The sequence below is a fragment of the Adiantum capillus-veneris genome, chromosome 29 (genome assembly GCF_014529385.1).
Source record: "Adiantum capillus-veneris isolate H3 chromosome 29, ASM1452938v2, whole genome shotgun sequence".
Lineage (NCBI taxonomy): Eukaryota > Viridiplantae > Streptophyta > Polypodiopsida > Polypodiales > Pteridaceae > Adiantum > Adiantum capillus-veneris.
The window spans coordinates 56,918,126-56,927,293 of record NC_140959.1 but is presented as its reverse complement, the minus strand read 5'-3'; positions in this window follow the sequence as shown (position 1 = coordinate 56,927,293).

Here is a 9,168-nt window from a genome sequence, read left to right as displayed (position 1 = left end):
GGGAAAAGAAGATATGCCTTCCTTGCCATTTATTTGTATTGCTGAGCTTATGAAGCTCTATTCTAAAAATGAAGTAGAAGAACTCTTTTTGTGTCATTCTTGTCAAATATTGATTATAGTTTAATAAATGATGATTCTTCAATGCCCCATTCTTCTCTCTCTTCTCTTCTATCTCTTGCTACTCCTTCGTCACTAGAACAAGCAAATGTTGCTTAAATTAAAATAACTTTTAATGGAATACAAAGATGTGCTTCTAGAAGACATACCACTAGGGTTACCATCGACACATTTTGTGCAACACGGCATAGATGTGGTTGCATGTAGTTAGCCCATTAGTAAACCACCCTATAGAATGAGTTATTTTGAGCCTACCAAGGTGAAACATCAACTTATTCAACCTTGTTCTTCACCATGGACATCTCCCATTCTGTTGTTGAAGAAGAAAGATGGTAGTAGGCGCATGTGCATAGATTATCATGGTACAAACATGGTTAAGAAAAGGTGGTAACAACAATGTAACCACTTCTCATGGTTCTTCTACGAGTGGAAAATATTCTAGTCCTAATGCTTCTGCTGGCAGCACTTCGTACAGGAATTCTAGTGATAAGGGAAAAACAAAGATGCGTTGTAAAGCTAATGATCACTTGATCAAGTAGTGTCCAAAGTTAAAGGCAAAAGAGGCTAAATCAACTACAAGGTCCAATACAAGTGCAACTATTGTAGAGTCTTCTATGAAAGGAGATTGTGATGTTGATGTAGATGGAGAGTGGGATTTTAATGTAGAATGTACTTATGATCCTGCTCTCCATGATGCATGCATGTTAGTTGCTACAAAAATTCACACGTGTGGTATTTTGATAGTGATGATACAAAGCACATTACCTCACATCATGATTTATTTACCTCTCTTGAGTGTGTCCCTCATGGGAATATTTTCACTTGTGCCAACAATGCGTCTTATCCGGTTTAGGGAGTTGGGAAAATTGTTCTTACTATTTCAAATGGTAGTTCTTTCACACTTCTTGATGCGCTGTATGTACCAAGGATCAAGACGAATCTTTTGTATGTATCTGCACTTGCTAGACTTGGTCTTGTTGTGAAATTTGTGGATGACAAATGTACAATACATGATCTCAATTTTGGTGATGAGATTGTCGTATCATGCATTTTATGTCATGGGTTGTATAAGCTCATTTTGTATGACAAGTGTGGGCAGAATTTTGCAAATGCAATTGTGGATTCTAAGGCTATTTCAGATGCAGAACTTTGGAACGCACGTTTTGGGCATTTGAATTTTGCTAGTTTGTTGTGATTGCAGAAATTTGATATGGTTGCTTCTTTGCCGCCTTTTGAAGTCAAACATGTTTGTGGAGGCTATATTTTGGGTAAGATGCTCGTAAGATGCAACGTTTGAAGTTTTCAAAGGATGGTTCGGCTAGGACTACATGTAGGTTGCAGCTTGTGCATAGTGATGTTTGTGGGCCCATGCAACCTCCGTCCTTGGGCAATTACCTGTACTTTGTGACTTTTATTGTTGATTACTCCAGGCATGCATGGGTATATCCGCTAAAAGCTAAGTCCGAAATGTTTATGTGCTTCAAGCAATTTATGGCTATGGCTCAAAATGTCTCGAAATATACTATGGGCACCCTCCGTTTTGATCGGGGGGGGAGTATATGTCTCATGAATTTAACGCATTTTTGGCTAATCGTGAGATAAAACAACAATTTACAGTGTCGTATACACCTCAACAAAATGGTGTTGCTAAGAGGAAAAAAAAGGTCAATTATGGAAATGGTAGGATGTATGGTCAAAAGTCAAGCTTTGCAGCATTTGTTTTGGTTTGAGGCCATCATGTGTGCCACTTATGTACTTAACAGGTTTCCTACAAAAGCTTTGCAATCTATGACTTCATATGAAGCATGGCATAATAGAAAGCCTTCTATTGAGCACATGCGTGTTTTTGGCTTTTTGTCTTATGCTTTGGTGCCATAAACACACCGCAAAAAATTGGATGAAAAGGTTGTCAAGTGCATTTTTGTTGGTTATAGTGCGGAAAGCAAAGATTACAGGTTGTATCATCAGCAAAAAAAGTGTATCTTGGTCTCATGGGATGTAGTGTTTGTGGAAGATTTTTTTCAACCTTGCTGTCATGTACTAGAGACACTAACGTAAGCTCACATGACATTTATGACACTTTGTTGCCTCTTTTTAGTGATGGAAGTTCAAATGTAAATTCCAATGAGGTAAATGTACCTATGGGGGTTTCTAAAAATGTTACACATTAGCCTATTACTGATGCAGATGTACATGATGTACTTGATGAGGAAAGGGCTAAGAATGAGCAGGCTAGAGGTATGCCAAAATGGCAAGTGCATACTTTGCGTGACATTAAATTGGATGCACCTTTGTCTAGTCGTACTTGTTCAAACTCTTGCCATGCATCTTATGCATCAGATTATTATGCTTTGGTTGTGCCTAGATTATGTGATGTTGAGGAACCTCTATCGTTTGATGAAGCACACAATTCAAAAAATTAGATGGCTGCCATGCAATCTGAATATGATGCACTTAGAGAAAATGACACATGACTTTATATGATTTGCCTCGTGACAAAAATGCCATTGGTATAAAGTGGGTTTACAAGTTGAAACGCAAGCCAGATGGTGAGATTGATCGCTATAAGGCGCGACTTGTTGAAAAAGGCTATGCATAGCAAAACGGCATACATTATGAGAAAAAAATTTCTCCCACTTGTTGTATGACTACTGTGCATTTTCTATGTGCATTGGCAGCTCATTTTGGTTGGGATGTACATCAATCAGAAATTGTTATTGCTTTCTTGAATGGTGACATATTTGAGGACGTTTATGTAACATAGCCTCACAGTTTTGTCAAGAAAGGACAAGAGGATAAAGTATGAAAATGTAAGAAATCTTTGTAAGGGTTGAAGCAATCTCCTCATGCTTGGTATGAGAAAGTTGATACTCATTTAGTCAAATGAGGCTTTCGTAATAGTCCAACAAAAAGCACATTGTATGTAAAGAGTGAGGGTGATGTACTTCTCATTGTATTTCTCTATCTGGATGGTTTGCTAATCACTGGACCAAATGAAAGACACATTGATGAATTCAAGGTTGATTCGAATGCTACTTTCAAGATGAAAGATTTGGGGTTGTTGCATCATTACTTGGGCATACAATTTAAGCAATGTGATGGTGGTATTGCCTTATGTCAAACAAGTTAAATAAAAACATTGCTATGTACGTTTGGACTTGAGGATTGCAAATCTATTGCCACTCCCATGGAAACGGGTTTGAAATTGAGTCTTCATGATGTTGGTGATCCTAACGATGTGACTCTTTACCAGAGTGCTGTTAGTGGATGCCTCATTTATGTATGCAGCACCAGGCCGGTTATTCAGTTTGCAGTCTCACAGGTCAGTAGATTTATGCATAGCCCAAGGTCTAAGCATTTGCAAATTATCAAGAGGATCCTTTGCTACTTGAGTGGAACTTTACATTTTGGCTTGTTTTATCCCAAAGGGGGATCATTGCCACCAAATTTACATGCTTATTTGGACTCAGATTGGGCTAGTTGTTTTGACACGTGAGTGTCCACTACTAGTTTTTGTTTCATGCTAGGTAGTTCATGCATATCATGGTTGAGCAAGGAGAAACCTACTATGGTCACTTCCAGTTGTGAGGCTGAGTACAGGGCAGCCTTCACAGCTACGATTGAGTGTATACAGCTCAAACGTCTTATAGCTGATTTGGGTGTTGGACAAGACACTCCCAACACTATCTACACTAACAATCAAAGAGCATTGGAAATTGTGAGGAACCCAATTTTTCATGCTTGCACAAAGCCCATTGAGGTGCACTATCACTATGTTAGGGAGAGGCTCTCAGCAGGAGAGATCAACTTGGCTTATGTGCCAACACAGGACAACCTTGCAGATCTTTTCACAAAGGTATTGTCTTGTGAGAAGTTTGAATCTTTCTACAAAACTTTGGGCTTACTCCCCTTTGTGGATTGATCATGTCCTCACAAGGCATGGCACTTCCTTATACTCTATGTGCCAGCTCTCATTCACCACATCACTCCCAGGGGGAATTTGTTACCATATACATGTGGTAGTGATGTGTATGAACACACTTAGGATTGATGGGCCTTTTTTTTTTTGCACTAGGAGGTTCCCCCCCCCCCCCCCGCCCGCGGGCTATCTCATCTTTCCATTGCACACTAAGTAATACACTCTTTGTTGTGTGCCTTGAGCTTCCTTCATCTTCTCCAAGCTGTGTGTTTCCTTAAAACCCTAATTACAACAAGATTCACTATTTGAGGCATGTAGTTTTGGCTATCGATCTTCATATGGATAAACCCAAAGTGGATGCCATTTGTAAATGGCCCTCTCCAAAAAATCTAGAAGAGCTCTTGATTTTTTTGGGATTTATAGGTTTTTATTGGAGGCTCTTAAAAAACTATGCTCAAATTGATGTTCCTATGGCACACCAACTAAAAGCCAAGGGAAGACCTTTCACTTGGGAGAAGCTCAACAACAAGGTTTCAATGCACTCAAGGTCGTTGTAGCTACTACACCCACTTTAGCTATTGTGGGTCCCCATGAAACTTTTTGTGCTTAAAACAGATGCTAGTAGTCGTGCTATTGGTGCAATCCTTGTGCAAGAGGAAGGCCAATTGCATTTGAAAGTAAGAAACTTGATTCTGCATAGCAAAATTATTCTCTTTATGAAAGAGAGCTCTATGCAATATTGTTCGCTCTAAAAACATAGTGACATTATTTGTAGGGTGCTCAATTTGAAATTATGTTTGGCCATGAAAGTATAATATGGTTTATAAAATAGATTGATTTGAAGGGTCAAAAGGCAAGGTGGCATGAGAGTCTTTAGGAGTATGATGCCAATCTCCTGTATCATAAGGGACAATACAATGTGGTAGCTTATGCTCTTAGTTGCATGCCCGAGATCAACTCTCTTCTTTTCACGAAACTTCAAAGTGAGTTTTTTGAATCTCTATAGGGTAAATGTGAGCATGATGATGTGCACTCCAAGGTAAGGAGCCATGTCAAATTAAGGGACCCTTTCCACTCCAATGTTGGGAGTGTATCTATTTTCTCCACACATAGTTCTCCTCTTTTGAGTGATGGGCTGCAAAGATGGAATTATTTTTGCATAGATGATGGGTACTTGCACCACAAGGGGAGAGTTTCTGTATTAATGGACACAAATATTGGTGCCAAAGTCTCTATGAATATCATGATAGTCCTAGTACAGAGCACCCAAGCATAAAGAAAACTTATGCACTCATACAACGATAGTTTTACTGGCCAAGTTTGCATGGGCATGTTTAAGACTATTTCGTTCATTGCCAAAAATGTCAAGTTATAAAGAAGAGTGCCCAAAGGCAGGAGGTATCTTGCATCCTTTGGAGATTCCCAATGGTAGAAGGTTAGTATCTCTATGGACATTATTGTGGGTTTATCAACAACTATACAAGGTCATGAGTCGGTACGGGTGGTGGTCGATCGATTGACTAAACTTTGCAAATATATTCCAATCAAGTTCACTATTAAAACTCCAGAGTTAGCAAAATTATTTGTTGAAATGTGTATAGGCTATAGAACCTCGTGTTTCACTCAAAATCAAAACACATAGAGTTCGAGTATCATGTGATACAAAATGTATTGGTTAGCAAACGCATCGAGCTTGTCAAAGTCCAAATGGATGAAAACCCTGCAGATGCTCTTACAAAGAGCCTAGCCTTAGAGGCTTTCACATTTCATTGAGATGATTGGTGTGGGGGGAAGCCACATGCATGCTTCAAAACTATACATGCTTGTATAGACATTGGCTACTTGGGCCACATTGGCCTTCAAGTGGAGATTGTTGGGGTTTCTGGCCAACTAGGATGGGCACCCACTAACCCATCACTAACATAATTCACTTCTTGGTTCTATAGAACAATAAGGAGTGGATGAGGCTTCTTCTCATCCTATGCTTCACCACATGCTTTGTGTCTTCTCAGTCAAGAACTCATTCCTTCCCACACTCACTGCTTTCATGCTACACATGTAATAAGTCTCTCCTTGACAAAATGGTAACACACTTCAATGTGCTTTTTGTGAGAATGGAACATTAGGTTCCTCACAATTTCCAAATCACTTTGACTATCAGTGAAGATAGTGATGGCAATCACCACCCAAGTCAGGCATCTGAGCCAAAAAACTCAACAATAGCTATGAAATATGTCATGTATTGAGCCTTGCTAGAAGTGGACACTATATGCTACTTCTTGCTCAACCAAGATATACACTTAGTGATGCTTATATGAGTCTATAAGAGCAATCTTTTTTACAAGGAAGCTTGAAACCTATACATAGGGTAACAACAACATAAAATAGTATTATAGTATAAACCCAAAAGTACAACCAAAAACTAAGCACAGTGTCATGAGAGGCACCACTCCTGGTGGTCTACCACCCCACCCCAAAGTGCCCATGTCACCAACAAGCAAAATATCACTAACAAACAGAAAATGAACCAGTTGAGCAGGGTAACTTCATGAACCAAGTTGAGTTGAGCAAGAACCCATAGAACACGTGAACCATGCTTTTAAGGAGAGCCTTGCACCTTCAGAAGAGCACCCCAAAAATGCCACCAAAAACTGCAAACCTACCACACTTGCAAAACCCCTCGCTCGACCAAAGATAAAAAGCCATATCACCTTAGATCCCCCCGGAGGAGCGGCAAAAAGGCAAACATCCTGCACAACTAAATGCTCTGTCTCGTGAGCATGGTGGAGTTCACTTGTGAAGGAGACGTGTCTTGTCTCTCGCTCAAAGCATGCCAGCAACAAAACCAAGACAAGCCGTCTCGAACCTCAGACACATGCATAGGATATACCAGGCCGCTACGGGATCCTCTGGCAATCACTAGTGAAACGCAATGCATCTAGAAAGACTGCTCTCTAAGCAGTATTTGATAATCAAATTCTGCTAACTGTCTCACTAAGATCAAGCTCTATCTCAGTTGAGGAACATAACGCACATGTTGTAGCGTGTATGACACAACATTGGGCAAAGACAAACAAACGTCTCATGCACCCTCTATGTCAAACACCGAGCCATCGGCCAAATACACACAACCAAGTCTCCCACTAGAAAAAGTGTTGAACCAGTCACGATGCGGTGTGACATGAAAAGCAACATCGCTATCTAGTAACCACTATGGAGAAAGTGTGCTATCCATAGATAAATTTGCAAGAGGTACACTCGAGGCAAGCATGACATCATCATCATTGGCATAGACTGCCACTGGATTTGCCTCTCTAACCTGTGTTAAAGTCATATCTACATTACGCATATATCTCCGTTGCTGCCTCATACATTTGAAACAACAACGTCTAATGTGTCGTGTGTGACTGCAATGCCAATAACACAAGCATCCGCAAGAACGAGACCACTGTCTCTCAAAAGTCACCGTAGTGGACTCTACACTGTCACACATATTTGCAACCATAAGTGAATGGATAAGAACCAAATTATGGCAAGAAATTTGGGAAAAAACTGGTAAAATCTTCCCTCTAAAGTGAGGAAAACCTCAATTACAATCTCAACCATAAACCATGTCAAAAACTGGCAACAAAGTCGGAGGTAACTCGACCACTACACAATGCTCAAAAGCATGATCAATCGCATCAAAACTGACGCTCATATATGCATAAAACCAACTCCACAATCTACAAACTCTGCAAGTATAAACTGGGACAAATTGCTCGATCGAGCGTAAAGCGCATAAGCATATAAACGCATCCCACAAGACTGCCTGCAGAAAATCTGTGAAACCTTTGACTAGCACAGTCTGTAGCCACACAAGCATACATAATCCTCACTCCTGCGAAAGTGGGTACAAGAACACCAAACTGTGTCCAAACTGACAAAACCTGTCAAAAGTGAGAGTAAACACTCAATCACTGTCAAAGTGGGAATATATCGACCACTATACCATCAGAGAGCAAATTGCGAATACGCATAAACTATGGTGAGAATTCGAGAAAAAGCTGACAGAGTTTTCTCCTAGAAACTGAGTAAAAACTCAAAAAAGTCTCACCAAATCACATAAAGAACAAACACTCAGTGTCTCAGTAAAAAGATCCACAAATGGTCTACATGCAATGCCAAAAGCCTGGGAAACTGGCTCACTCCTAACCGAGTGGCTCTATGGACGTGTACCTGTTCAAAAACTAATGCAAACCTATAAATTTTCTACTTGCAAGCTACCCCTAGCTCAAGTAGTATCCACAAAATCCGTACATAGCATGAAACTGCACAAAACCATGCTAAAAACACTCTCTAGAATGCCCCACACAATCAAACAATGTGCATAAAATCGCATCTCGATGTGTAAAGATATGCAAATCACATCCCAAAGTATCACTTATATGCACAAAAACAAGATGAATTCTATTTCAAATAGCACCACAATGTTCCATACATAGCCAAAGATGCAAACCGTATCACTCTCTACAATGTAGGAATCAAACTGCAAAAACTCGATATGTCGAGATTGTTGAGAGGCTGCTGCAAAAAAATCTAGCACTTAGAATTTCAAAATTATAATAAACGAGTCCGGGTGTGAGAGATATGCCAAAAACCTCCGTTTTTGGTCCAAAAACCTAGCATAAACTTAATGATGTTGAACCTGCTATCATTTAGAGTAGAATTTCAAAAAATGGACCACCATCACATCTGGAATGTGTCAAAATGCCAACCTAGACTCCTAGATCATATCCATCCAACTCCGTGTGGCGGAGATGTACAAAAAACAATGTTTCGAGAGCCAAAAACACAAAAAACTAGCTGCAACACTTCTTGTTCCTGCTCTTTCTCTGCAAAATTCAACAATGCTTGCTATACAAGCTCTATAAAAGTTGAATATACATGCCTAAGTTGACATCTGACGTTGTCGAGCCGTATCACCACCGTCGAGCTCCATCGCTTCCATCTTGTTGGAAGTCGTCGCACGCGCGTCACCAAATCTCTAATACCACCTGTGAGTGCACATGTGCACGGATGCGTGCATCATGCACGGTGCAGTGCGTCGGAGGAAGGGGAGGAGCCTGAGAAGGTGTGGGTGGAGCAACCTC